The sequence below is a fragment of the Balaenoptera musculus genome, chromosome 11 (genome assembly GCF_009873245.2).
Source record: "Balaenoptera musculus isolate JJ_BM4_2016_0621 chromosome 11, mBalMus1.pri.v3, whole genome shotgun sequence".
NCBI classification, from domain to species: Eukaryota; Metazoa; Chordata; class Mammalia; order Artiodactyla; family Balaenopteridae; genus Balaenoptera; species Balaenoptera musculus.
Window position 1 is genome coordinate 43,180,392 of NC_045795.1, and position 14,522 is coordinate 43,194,913.

Consider the following 14,522-nt stretch of genomic DNA (forward strand, 5'->3'; position numbering starts at 1 on the left):
TATGATAATCACTGCCTTAAGAGATTTTGTGAAGACCAAATGTAATATAATCTGAAGATCTATCTGGAAGAGAGGAAATTATAGTTGAATCTTTACCTAGTTTGTCAGACATTTTTCCCAGAAATAGAACATACCATCCTAAAGTTTGTACAGAACCACAAAGACCCCGAATAACCAAAGCAATCTGGAGAAAGAAGAACAAAACTAGAGGCATCACACTTACAAAGTTATACTAATCAAAACAATTTGATATTGGCACAGAAACAGACACATAGATCAATGGAGCAGTATAAAGAGCCAAGAAATAAACCCACGTATATGGGTTAATTAATTTACAATGAAAGAACCAAGAATATACAATGTGGAAAGACAGTCTATTCAATAAAGTGTTGTGAAAACTGGACAGCCATATGCAAAAGAATGAAACAGGACTGCTATCTTACACCATACACAACCTTAACTTAAAATGAATTAAAGACTTGAATGTAAAACCTGAAACCATAAAACTCCTAGAAGAAAACATAGTCAGTAAGCTCCTTGATATTGGTCTTTGCAATAATTTTTTTTTTGGCTCTGACACCAAAAGCAAAAGTGACAAAAGCAAAAATAAACAAGTGGGGCAACATCAAATTAAAAAGCTTTTGCACAGCAAAGGAAACCATCAACAAAATGAAAAGGCAACCTATGGAATGGAAGAAAATATTTGCAAATCATATATCTGATAAAGAGTTAATATCCAAAATATACAAAGAACTTATACAACGCAATAGTAAAAAAAAAAAAAAATCTATTTAAAAATGGGCAGAAGACATACAGATGGACAAGTACATGGAAAGATGCTGAACATCACTAATCATCAGGGAAATACAAATCAAAACCACAATGAGATATAACTTCATACCTGTTAGAATGTCTATTATGTATTAAAAAGACAAGAAATAACAGGTGTTGGTGAGGATGTAGAGGAAAAGGAACACTTGTGCACTGTTGGTGGGAAGGTAAGTTGGTGCAGTCACTACAGAAAACAGTATGGAGGCTCCTCAAAAAATTGAAAAAAAAAAAAAAAAACAACTATCATTTGGACCAGTAATTCTGGTTATTTATTGAAGAAAATGAAAACACTAACTCAAAAAGATGCACACATCCCTATGTTCATTGCAATATTATTTACAAAGCCAAGATATGGAGACAACCTAAGTGTCCATCAACAGATGAATGGGTACAGAAAATGTGGCATACACACACACACACACACACACACACACACACACACAATGGAATATTATTCTGCCATAAAAAAGAATGAAATCTTGTCATTTGTGACATGAATGGACCTTGAGGGCATTATAATAATTGAAATAAGTCAGATGGAGAAAGACAAACACCAGCACTTATATGTGGAATCTAAAACAAAACAAAACAACAAACAAACAAACAAAAGCCCAAGCTCATAGATACAGAGAACAGATTAGTGGTTACCAGAGGCAGGGGGTGGGAGTGAAAGAAATGGGTGAAATAGGTCCAGAGGTGTAAACTTCCAGTTATAAAACAAGTAAGTCATGGGGCTGTAATGTACAGCATGGTAAATGTCTGTAATTAATAATACTGTATTACATATTTTGAAAGTTGCTGAGAGAGTAAGTCTTTAAAGTTCTAATTACAAGAAAGAAAATTTCTAACTAGGTATGGTGACAGAAGTTAACTGCAGTGATCATTTTACAACATATGCAGATATTGGATCATTATATTGTATACCTGAAACTAATATAAATTTATATGTCAATTATGCTTCAATAAAAAATACTTAAAAACGAACTAACAACAACAAAAAAATGTGTGAATTAGTGCTTTTGGTAACATAATATTTCTGATGACAGCATTATACACAGACTCAAAAATTGCTACTTTTATAACAACATAGATGAATGTGAAGACGATGAACTTTGTAATATCGTGATATATGATTCAAAATATGGCTATAGTGATGATGTCAAACATGCATGTGAAAAGTTTGAAAAAAGTCTCTACATATATATTTTCAAAGTGAAACAAGGAATAAGACTACATTAATGAAATTTTATATAACATGATTAAAATATGTAAAAATAATTATATTAATAAATGATTGTATCTTTTTACTATTTAACTGCTACTATTATATTCATTATATATCTATGTCTATAAACACATCCAATTATATAAATATTCATTTTCCTCCTCTAATTTCTTTGATCTTTAACTTGAGTAAACCAAATATTTTTATACAATCATATCATATTCTTCTTCATGATCCTTCTTATAATCTGGTACACAAGCATGCCTAGTAGCATACTATGCATGTGGTTTTGGATGCTTGAAATGTTAACTCCTTCTACTTTCTACATAGCTGAATAATGGAATTAATGAAGTATTCTCATTATAAGCCCCAAATACAAATTATAACCAGTTATGTCTGATGTGAAATCAGCTAGCCTGGGAGTCTACCTCTGAAAGTGAACAAAATAAATCACTGAATACTAGAATTAAGTGGGATATAAATTATGTAACCAAACTGTTATTTGATTGATGAGAAAACTTAAAGAGAAATCAAATTATTTCCCATGGTCACTCACCCAGTTGGGAGACCAGAACCCAGGTTTCTATATTCCATTTTCAGAACACTTTCCCTTATATCACTATAGCTCCCTTTTTAGTCCCAAACCATCCTTTAACTGCCCTCTTTACACTGAAAGATAATTGGTTTTTGGATTGGAATACTGAAAGGTTGAGCTGAGCCACCAGCCTAAAACAGGATGGCAGACATGGAGCCAAGGAGTGACCATGTAATCAAGTTAAGATGAGGTCATTAGCATGGGCCTTAATCCAGTAGGACTGCTGCCCTTATACGAAGAGGAGAAGAGACACAGAAGGAAGACAGCAGTATGAGGACAAAGGCAGAGATGGAACTTATGTTGACCCAAGCCAAGGAATATTTGGAGCTACCAGAAGCTGGAAGAGACCAAAAATAATCTTCCCCTAGAGGTTTTGGAAGGAGTATTGTCTTAACAAAGCTTTGATTTTGGACTTCTAATCTCCAGAAGTGTGAGAGAATAAATTTCTGTTGTATTAAGCCATCCAAGTTTGTGGTAATTTGTTACAGCAGCTCTAGGAAACTAATACACTCCCCTAGTTTTCACAGATTAAATATTTCACATATTAAATAGGAGGTGGTCAGCAATATCAAAAACTGAGAAGAATGGGAAGAACAAAAAAGTGTCTAGAAGATTTGGTAGCAAGGAGAACGTTGGTGGATAATCAGTAGAGTGGAGTTATGGGAATCAAACTGCAGTAGGTTGAGGGGTGAATAAAAGATAAGAAAGTGATGCATTTAAAGCAAAGTTTTATAACATGAACTTCACTAAGATATGGAGAAGAGAAGTAATGTGGAATAGTAGGAACAAAGCGAGTCAAATAGAGGGATTTTTAGTAAACACAAGAAGCATCAAATATTTATAGGACACATTTGAATCCATATTTAAAAGATAGAACATCTTATACTATTTCAACACAATAAGAAATGTGAGTGGACAACACAGAAAATCTTCCAAAATAAGCTTGTGCTTGGTTACTTCTCTATGACACTGTCCTTGGAGTTCACGTGTATTGTGAAAATTTCTTTATAGATGAAATCACTTCTCAGCAGGGGGAATTGGGTAAACTAATATACATCAGATGAGTCCTTGGATGGAACCCCCATTCATCTTTTGCCAAAATCTATTTTATCAAAGGTATTGTTTCATAGGCTTGTGGCAAATAAATCCTTTTGCTTGTTTCTAAGTATGGTTAACAAACAGTTCTCATTGGTATCTTATTACTTGAGCAGAAAGTGTAGGACTCATGGCTCCTCTGAGGAGTCTCATTATAAGTCTACTTTTATAAAGTAAAGAATTGTAATTATAGGTGGAATTGGTATCTGCTAAATTTCAACAATGACTTGCTATACTTAGGCTTTGCTTAGTAGTAGAAAAAATAATTATGCCCTTTAAGTCATCTTTCTGAGCTTTTGTTTATTCTTTAAATGAAGATTAAAATAAAATCTACCTCATAAATCCCTTGCAGGGATAAAAAAAAACTACACAAATAAAAATATTATGCAAATTGCTATAATTGCTGTTTTCTTACCAAAACACATTTATGGCATGTAAGTATGTATATAATAAGCTGTATATCTTATGCTTCATGACAAAATTAGGGTCAGAAGTGATTTATGCAATCACTACTGTCAAATTTCTTTAATAACCTGCACTTATAAATTTTAGATATAGAGATTCATTCATTTTATTTAAATTTAGTAACATTTATTGACGCATATAACCCATAATGAACTTTTGTCCCTAAATTCCATTAGAGGCAAAAAATGAAGTTGAAAACATATCAAAAAGGAAGTAAAATTATTTATGTACTCAACAAGAGATAATGAAAGAGAAATATTCTTTAGATTGTTACAGTTTCAATTATATATATGCATGCATATGTGTGTATATATGTACATTAGAGAGAGAGAGAGAAAGAGGAAGAGAGAGAGAGAAGAAACAGTTAACCAGGAGCATAAACATTCTACTGTCTAACCAAGAAGCTCTAAATCTTGCCAAGAAAAGCTTTGGGAAATTGTCTGGAAGATACACAGATACATTTCAGAGCAAAAGTTAAAATACTTTTCTATTTCCATGAGGCATGATCCTTACAGAGCACAGAGATATCTACACTTTTCCCAAACTTTCTACTATTAGGACGTTTTCACCTCCTTCCATCTCCTTTTGTCTCTGAATAGCTTATCATGCCTAGTAGAAATGTAATGACGGCCACCCAAGAAGAAAGCATACATCTTTCTCTGGGTATCTGACATAAATACACCACACCATCTGAGAAACCTGACATACAGCTCTAAAACAGAGCACGTTAACAACTGATGCAAATTAATCAATGATATTCTCTGGGGTTTATAATGTCAAAATCTTCTCTCATGTGCAGTTTCAGGTTTAAAAGTGTTAGAATTTGACTTTGTTAGCTGATTGATATTTTCAAATGGCAATTATTTTTTCTCCCAAAACAAATGTGAAATAACAAGCTTCTGTAAATCTCACAGAACACCAATTTTCAGAATATCTAATTCAATGCTGTATTTACATTTAAAAGGCACATATGCAAGCTGGTAAAATAGTAATATTAGATGGAATTGAATGGCAAAAAATGGGAAAACAAGTTGAATTCCCACTATGAAAATTCAATAACTTTTCCCTCTGTGGAATTTTTTAAATTGCCAAGATACTGATAATGTTAGCAGGTTTCCTGGCACTACATCATTCCATATGTTTCCCTTGCAGAGAGATCTAAACATGGGCTACTGAATACACACACACACACACACACACACACACACACACACACACACACACACACACGGGAGAGTCCCTCACTCAACAAGAAGCAAAGAAGTGAAAGTATTACATACATAGTCCAACCACTTTTAATGCCCTCTAATGAATGAGTGATACACCTAGTCCAGGTTCCTAAGATCTCTTCCATATTATGACTCTTACGACCCCAAATATGAAATAGTCAGGGAAAAATTGACTCCATGGCATGAATTATTCCCATAATTTAGGTTTGTAACTTAAATCTACAACTAGAGCAATATTTCTCAACCTCAGCATTAGGGAAAATTTGGACCAGATCATTCTTTATTGGGTAGGGGTGTGTCCTGTTCATGGCAGAAGGTTTAGCAGCATCTTCCACTACCCCAGCATTCCTACTCACTGGGTGCCAGGAGCCCTTCATCCCTCCACCCTTGCCACCTGGGACAACCAAAAATGCCTCCAGACATTGCTATATGTCTCCTGGGTGTTGAATCCCCTCGGCTGAGAACTTGAACTAGAGCTTGATCCCTGCACACTGCAGAAACACAAGCCATGCTTGTCTGCTGTCCTATATACTTAGAGCAGTCGGCACTGACCTTCCGAGTGTTAGTTATGCTGCTCTCAAAAGCTCACAAAATCTCCCTGGGTGGAAATTGAAATTGTCAATGTGTATCCTGAAGTACGTCCACAGAAGAATCAAAAATCTTAGAGAAGCAGGAGGGGGGAGAAGATGTCAGTGTGAAACTGACTGTGGACTTGAATGATGACAGCTCAACTAAATATATCCAAGCAGGGAAGATGGCAAATGGCAGCGAACAGGCTGGCTTAAAATATTTTCGCAGTGGAGCACAGAAATTGATATTCATAGCAGAACATTAGGAAAAGGTTGAATTCTACACAGCATGTTTTCTTTTGGGAATATATAAATGTATATACTGTGAAAAAAATTAATTCAAGAAAAGCACTTAGTACAGTGCCAGACACATGGTGAGTGCCCATTAAATGGGCAAGTGCTGACTGCTCTTCTTAGTAGTAGGACTACTGGCATTGTTCTTACTATTTAATTCTTTATGCATTTAAACATTTTAATGCTTAGGAATATTTCTTCTAAGTGCCCTCTCTCTCTCTACCTCTCTTTCTCTCTCTGTCGTTATAGAAAGTTCTCCTACACTGTTGGTGGGAATGTACATTGGTGCAGCCACTGTGGAAAGCAGTATGGAAGTTCCTCCTAAAAGTAAAAATAGAGTTACCATATTCTCCACTCTTGAGCATATATCCAGATAAAACTATAATTCAAAAAGATACATATGTACCTATGTTCATAGCAGCACTATTCACAATAACCAAGACATGGAAACAACCTAAATGTCCACCGACAGATGAATGGATAAAGAAGATGTGGTACATATATACAATGGAATATTACTCAGCCATAAAAAAGAACAAAATAATGCTACTTGCAGCAATATGGATGAAACTAGGGAATATCATACTAAGTGAAGTAAGTCAGAAAGAGAAAGACAAATACCATATGATATCACTTTTGTGTAGAATCTGAAATATGACACAGATGAACCAATCTATGAAACAGAAACAGACTCAAGTCATAGAGAATAGACTTGTGGTGGCCAAGGTTGAGGAGGGATGGGGAAGGGATGGAGTGGGAGTTTGGGGTTAGCAGATGTAAACTATTATATATAGGATGGATAAAGAACAAGGTCCTACTGTATAGCACAGTGAACTATATTCAATACCCCATGATAAACCATAATGGAAAAGGATATGGAGAAGAATGTGTGTGTGTATACATATATATATATATATTTATATAAAACTGAGTCACTTTGCTGTACAGCAGAAATTAACACCACATTTTAAATCAACTATACTTCAATAAAAAAAAGTCAAAGAAATAGACTTTAAAAAAAAAAGTTCTTTCTCATCTTCAAAGGCCCAACTCAAGGGTGAACTCCTCCTAGTGGCTTTCCCCAAGGGCCCTCACCGTCCCATGTGAAGAATTAATTTCCCCTTCATTTGTATTTTGTATTCATTTGTACAACACATAGTACATACTTACATCATACTGCTTAGCACATTGTATTATAGTTTTTAAAGCCTGTGTGTGGCAAGCTCACCCCAACCCCTGCCTCAGGCTATGAACTGTAAGGATCTTATTTACTCTCCTTGTGTACCCTGTGTTGGCCACATGTAAGTTGCTCAGGAAAAGCATGGCCAACTCAGCTGAATTATCTGGAAAATTCAATCATGTGGAAACCTCATTTCCCAATAATGCCAGATATGTGAGGGGTGACTGAAGAGAAATGCCTTCTATACGGAATTTGGGGCTGTCAGCTTCATGTGAAAAGATTAAATGAGTGAAATGATGTGTATTAAGTTTTTACCAAGAAAAATAAAGATTTGGATAAATATCAGAACACTTTTAAATGGCACTCATTGACATATGAGTAGGGATAAACGGGGAGGTGGGAGATAGTAGGAATAAAACATATAATTTTAAGAGTTTTAGGTCTTGCTAAGATAAATAATTGCGAAAAGAGATGACATCATGGGTCTGTCTCTTTCGTATTTGATCACATAACATTGTCAAAGGATTTATAGATGAGACGGTTAATAGACCAGAGAGCGTCTTGTATATAAAACATATCTATAAAACATCAGTCTAAATTACTTCAAGGATCCCCACCTTGACACTCCTAGATGACATCTTATGGGAAGTGACCTTTAAATATGTGAAATTATACACACACACACACATGTTTGCATTGTCAAATGCACTGCCTTAAAGAGTACAGTCTGCACTGAATTTTCAATTGTTTCTTAGTTTAATTCAAAACACTATTACACACTACTATATATAAAATAGATAACCAACAAGGACCTATAGTATAGTACAGGGAACTGTAGTCAATATCTTGTAATAACTATAATGGAAGAGAATGTAGAAGAAAAATATATATATTTATATACATGTATGTATAACTGAACCACTTTGCATTATACCTGAAACTAACACAACATTGTAAATCAACTATAGTTCAATAAAACTTAAAAAAAAAAGAAACAGTACATAGATAAAATCCACAAGTTTGAAGACAAGTTTTAAGAGGTGACCTTAGGCTTGAAAATGTCTAGAGGTACAAGTTTCTTTTCATATATCCATTTTAGTTCTTGATTTGATAAATATATGAAAACACAAATAATCAATACTCAACAAATAATAATTGGATATTAAAATGGGTTTCTCAAATTGAAATTGTTTCCATTTTACTGTGATCACATGATATATAAATGAAGTATCTTTAATCCATTCCTCCTCAGTTCAGAGAATTAAAGTCAAGGTTCCCAATTGGCAGGAAAATTTTCCATAAAAGAGGGGAAACAAAAAAATTTATTTATCTTCATTTTCTGTGGAAAAAAAAATGCCTCTTGTAGCTTAAGAAAAAAATAAGAGCAACTTAATTTTTTAATCCTTTATTTTGTTCAGTTTAGTTTTGATTTTTGCCCCTCTCTACCTGGAAATGTTGGGATTGTTATTTGGTAAAGAAACATGTAACATACAGTTGTTTCATTATCTTCACTTGCTCAACTATGCTTATGCTTGTTTTGATTACAAAAGTAATTTTCACTATAAAAATTTAGAAAGTACAGAAAAGGGGGAAATTAAAATTTAAAATTACCTGCAAGCTTTCAGTGAACACTTGCTGCTTCTTTCTAATCTGTTTTCCACATGAATTCATCCTAACATAATTATGTGTATTATGTGTAAATAAAGTTTGTTTCCTGTTTTATTCAATTAACATTACAGCCTGAGCACTTTCCAGTGTTACTAATATATTTTTAAAATACAATTTCTACTTGCTCTATGAAGTATAGCATTTCCATTTTCCATGAAACAAAGTGCAACTTTTTCTGTTCTGTTTAAAATTAAAATGTTCTCAGTCTATGCTATGGTAACCAATAATACTGTGAAAAACATTTATATGTGAATCCTTTTCTAATTTTCTATATCTCTGATACTTCTGTAAAATAAATTCACAGATAAGCAGTTTCCCATCCTCTTGAACTGTATTTTTTTTAACATCTTTATTAGAGTATGATTGCTTTATAGTGTTCTGTTAGTTTCTCCTGTATAATAAAGTGAATCAGCTATGTGCATACGTATATCCCCATATCCCCTCCCTCTTGTGTCTCCCTCACACCCTCCTTATCCCACCCCTCTAGGTGGTCACAAAACACCGAGCTGATCTCCCTGTGCTATGCAGCTGCTTCCTGCTAGCTATCTATTTTACATTTGGTAGTGTATATATGTGAATGCTACTCTCAAACTTCGTCCCAGCTTACACTTCCCCTTCCCTGTGTCCTCAAGTACATTCTCTACATCTGCGTCTTCATTCCTGTCCTGCCCGTAGGTTCATCAGAACCATTTTTTTTTTTTTTAGATTCCATATATATGTGTTAGCGTACTGTATTTGTTTTTCTCTTTCTGACTTACTTCACTCTGTATGACAGACTCTAGATCCATCCACCTCACTACAAATAACTCAATATCGTTTCTTTGTATGGCTGAGTAATAATCCATTATATATACGTGCCCCATCTTCTTTATCCATTCATTGGTCGTTGGACACTTAGGTTGATTCCATGTCCTGGCTATTGTAAATAGTGTTGCATTGAACATTCTTGTACATGTCTCTTTTTCAATTACAGTTTTCTCAGGGTATATGCCCAGCAGTGGGATTGCTGGATCGTATGGTAGTTCTATTTTTAGTTTTCTAAGGAACCTCCACACTGTTCTCCACGGTGGCTGTATCAATTTACATTCCCACCAACAGTGCAAGAGGGTTCCCTTTTCTCCACTCCCTCTCCAGCATTTATTGTTTGTAGATTTTTTGATGATGGCCATTCTGACTGGTGTGAGGTGATACCTCATTGTGCTTTTGATTTGCATTGCTCAAATGATTAGTGATGTTGAGCATCCTTTCATGTGTTTGTTGGCAATCTGTATGTCTTCTTTGGAGAAATGTCTATTTAGGTCTTCCACCCATTTTTGGACTGCATTGTTGTTGTTTTTTTTCTGATATTGAGCTGCATGAGCTGCTTGTATACTTTGGAGATAAATCCTTTGTCAGTTGCTTTGTTTGCAAATATTTTTTCCCATTCTGAGGGTTGCCTTTTCGTCTTGTTTATGGTTTCCTTTGCTGTGCAAAAGCTTTTAAGTTTCATTAGGTCCCATTTGTTTATTTTTGTTTTACTTCCATTTCTCTAGGAGGTGGGTCAAAAAGGATCTTGCTGTGATTTGTTTCATAATGTGTTCTGCCTATGTTTTCCTCTAGGGGTTTTACAGTGTCTGGCCTTACATTTAGGTCTTTAATCCATTTTGAGTTTATTTTTGTGTATGGTGTTAGGAAGTATTCTAATTTCATTCTTTTGCATGTAGCTGTCCAGTTTTCCCAGCACCACTTATTGAAGAGACTATCTTTTCTCCACTGTATATTCTTGCCTCCTTTATCAAAGATAAGGTGACCATATGTGCGTGGGTTTATCTCTGGGCTTTCTATCCTGTTCCATTGATCTATATTTCTGTTTTTGTGCCAGTACCATACTGTCTTGATTACTGTAGCTTTGTAGTATAGTCTGAAGTCCAGGAGCCTGATTCCTCCAGCTCCATTTTTCTTTCTGAAGATTGTTTTGGCTATTCGGGGTCTTTTGTGTTTCCATACAAATTGTGAAATTTTTTGTTCTAGTTCTGTGAAGAATGCCATTGGTAGTTTGACAGGGATTATATTGAATCTGTAGATTGCTTTTGGGTAGTATAGTCATTTTCACAATGTTGATTCTTCCAATCCAAGAACATGGTATATCTCTCCATCTGTTTGTATCTCTTTAATTTCTTTCATCAGTGTCTTATAGTTTTCTGCATACAGGTCTTTTGTCTCCGTAGGTAGGTTTATTCATAGGTATTTATTCTTTTTGTTGCAGTGGTAAATGGGAGTGTTTCCTTAATTTCACTTAAGATTTTCATCATTAGTGTATAGGAATGAGATATTTCTATGATTAATTTGATACTGCTACTTACCAAATCATGATTAGCTCTAGTAGCTTTCTGGTAGCATTTTAGGATTCTCTATGTATAGTATCATGTCATTGAAACAGTGACAGTTTACTCTTCTTTTTCCAATTTGGATCTTTTTATTTCTTTTTCTTCTCTGATTGCTGTGGCTAAAACTTCCAAAACTATGTTGAATAATAGTGGTGAGAGTGGGCACCCGTGTTGTTTTCCTGATCTTAGAGGAAATGGTTTCAGTTTTTCACCAGTGAGAACAATGTTGGCTGTGAGTTTGCCATATATGGCCTTTATTATGTTGAGGTAGGTTCCCTCTATGCACACATTCTGCAGAGTTTTTATCATAAACAGGTGTTGAATTTTGTAGAAGTCTTTTTTTGCATCTGTTGAGATGATCATATGGTTTTTCTCCTTCACTTAGTTAATATGGTGTATCACATTGATTGATTTGCATATATTGGAAGAATCCTTGCATTGCTGGGGTAAGATACCACTTGATCATGGTGTATGATCCTTTTAATGTGCTGTTTCGATTCTTTTGCTAGTAATTGTTGAGGATTTTTGCCTCTATGTTCATCAGAGATATTGACCTGTAGTTTTCTTTTTTGTGTGATATCTTTGTCTGGTTTTGATATCAGGGTGATGGTGGCCTCATAGAATGACTTGGGGAGTGTTCCTCCCTCTGCTATATTTTGGAAGAGTTTGAGAAGGATAGGTGTTAGCTCTTCTCTTAATGTTTGACAGAATTCGCCTGTGAAGCCACCTGGTCCTGGGTTTTTGTTTGTTAGAAGATTTTTAATCACAGTTTCAATTTCAGTGCTTGTGATTGGTCTGTTCATATTTTCTATTTCTTCCTGGTTCAGTCTCGGCAGGTTGTACTGTTCTAAGAATGTGTCCATTTCTTCCAGGTTGTCCATTTTATTGGCATATAGTTGCTTGTAGTAGTCTCTTATGATCCTTTGTATTTCTGCAGTGTCAGTTATTACTTCTCCTTTTTCATTTCTAATTCTGTTGAGTTGAGTCTTCTCCCTTTTTTTCCTGATGAGTCTGGTTAATAGTTTATCAATTTTGTTTATCTTCTCAAAGAACCAGCTTTTACTTTTATTGATCTTTGCTACTGATCCCTTCATTCGTTTTTCATTTATTTCTGATCTGATCTTTATGATTTCTTTCCCTCTGCTAACTTTGGGAGTTTTTTTGTTCTTCTTTCTCTAATTGTTTTAGGTGTAAGGTTAGGTTGTTTATTTGGGATTTTTCTGGTTTCTTGAGGTAGGATTGTATTGCTCTGAACTTCCCTCTTAGAACTGCTTTTGATGCATGCCATAGGTTTTGGGTTGTAGTGTTTTCATTGTCATTTGTTTCTAGGTATTTTTTGATTTCCGCTTTGATTTCTTCAGTGATCTCTTGGTTATTTAGTAGCGTATTTTTTAGCCTCCATGTGTTTGTATTTTTTACAGTTTTTTTCCTGTAATTGATACCTAGTCTCATAGTGTTGTTGTCAGTAAAGATACTTGATACGATTTCAATTTTCTTAAATTTACCAAGGCTTGATTTGTGACCCAAGATATGATCTATCCTGGTGAATGTTCCATGAGCACTTGAGAAGAAAGTGTATTCTGTTGTTTTTGGATGGAATGTCCTATAAATATCAATTAAGTCCATCTTGTCTAATGTGTCATTTAAAGCTTGTGTTTCCTTATTTATTTTAATTTTGGATGACCTGTCCATTGATGAAAGTGGGGTGTTACAGTCCCCTACTATTATTGTGTTACTGTCGATTTCCCTTTTATGGCTGTTAGCATTTGCCTTATGTACTGAGGTGCTCCTATTTTGGGTGCATAAATATTTCCAAATGTTATATCTTCTTCTTGGACTGATTCCTTGATCATTATGTAGTGTCCTTCTTTGTCTCTTTTAATAGTCTTTATTTTAAAGTCTATTTTGTCTGATATGAGAATTGCTACTCCAGCTTTCTTTTGATTTCCATTGCATGGAATATCTTTTTCTATCCCCTCACTTTCAATCTGTATGTGTCCCTAAGTCTGAAGTGGGTCTCTTGTAGGCAGCATATGTACGGGTCTTATTTTTGTATCCATTCAGCCAGTCTATGTCTTTTGGTTGGAGCATTTAGTCCATTTACATTCAAGGTAATTATCGATATGTATGTTCCTATTACCATTTTCTTAAATGTTTTGGGTTTGTTTTTGTAGGTCTTTTCCTTCTCTTGTGTTTCCTGCATAGAGAAGTTCCTTTAGCATTTGTTGTAAAGCTGATTTGGTGGTGCTGAATTCTTTTAACTTTTTCTTATCTGTAAAGGTTTTAATTTCTCCATCTAATCTGAATGAGATCCTTGCTAGGTAGAGTAATCTTGGTTGTAGGTTTTTCCTTTTCATCACTTTAAATATGTCCTGCCACTCCCTTCTGGCTTGCAGAGTTTCTGTTGAAAGATCAACTGTTAACCTTATGGGGATTCCCTTGTATGTTATTTGTTGTTTTTCCCTTGTTGCTTTTAATATTTTTTCTTTGGGTTTAATTTTTGATAGTTTGATTAGTATGTGTTTGGCATGTTTCTCCTTGGATTTATCCTGTATGGTACTCTCTGTGCTTCCTAGACTTGATTGACCATTTCCTTTCCCATGTTAGGGAAGTTTTCAACTATAGTCTCTTTAAATATTTTCTCAGACTCTTCTTTTTTCTCTTCTTCTAGGACCCCTATAATTCAAATGTTGGTGTGTTTAATATTGTTCCAGAGGTCTCTGAGTCTGTCCTCAATTCTTTTCATTCTTTTTTCTTTACTCTGCTCCCTGGCAGTGACTTCCACCATTTTATCTTCCAGCTCACTTATCCATTCTTCTGCCTCAGTTATTCTATATTGATTCCTTCTAGAGTATTTTTAATTTTAGTAATTATGTTGTTCATCACTGTTTGTTTGATCTTTAGTTCTTCTAGATCCTTGTTAAATGTTTCTTGTGTTTTTTCCATTCTGTTTCCAAGACTTTGGATCATCTTTACTAACATTACTCTGAATTATTTTTCAGGTA

At 34.6% G+C, this 14,522-nt stretch overlaps 1 protein-coding gene across 2 annotated transcripts in view; it reads right to left on the reverse strand.

Moving 5' to 3' along the window:
- Positions 1-14,522, reverse strand: part of BMP5 (bone morphogenetic protein 5) — a 118,371-nt gene that overhangs the window by 43,222 nt on the left and 60,627 nt on the right. The window lies entirely within an intron of this gene.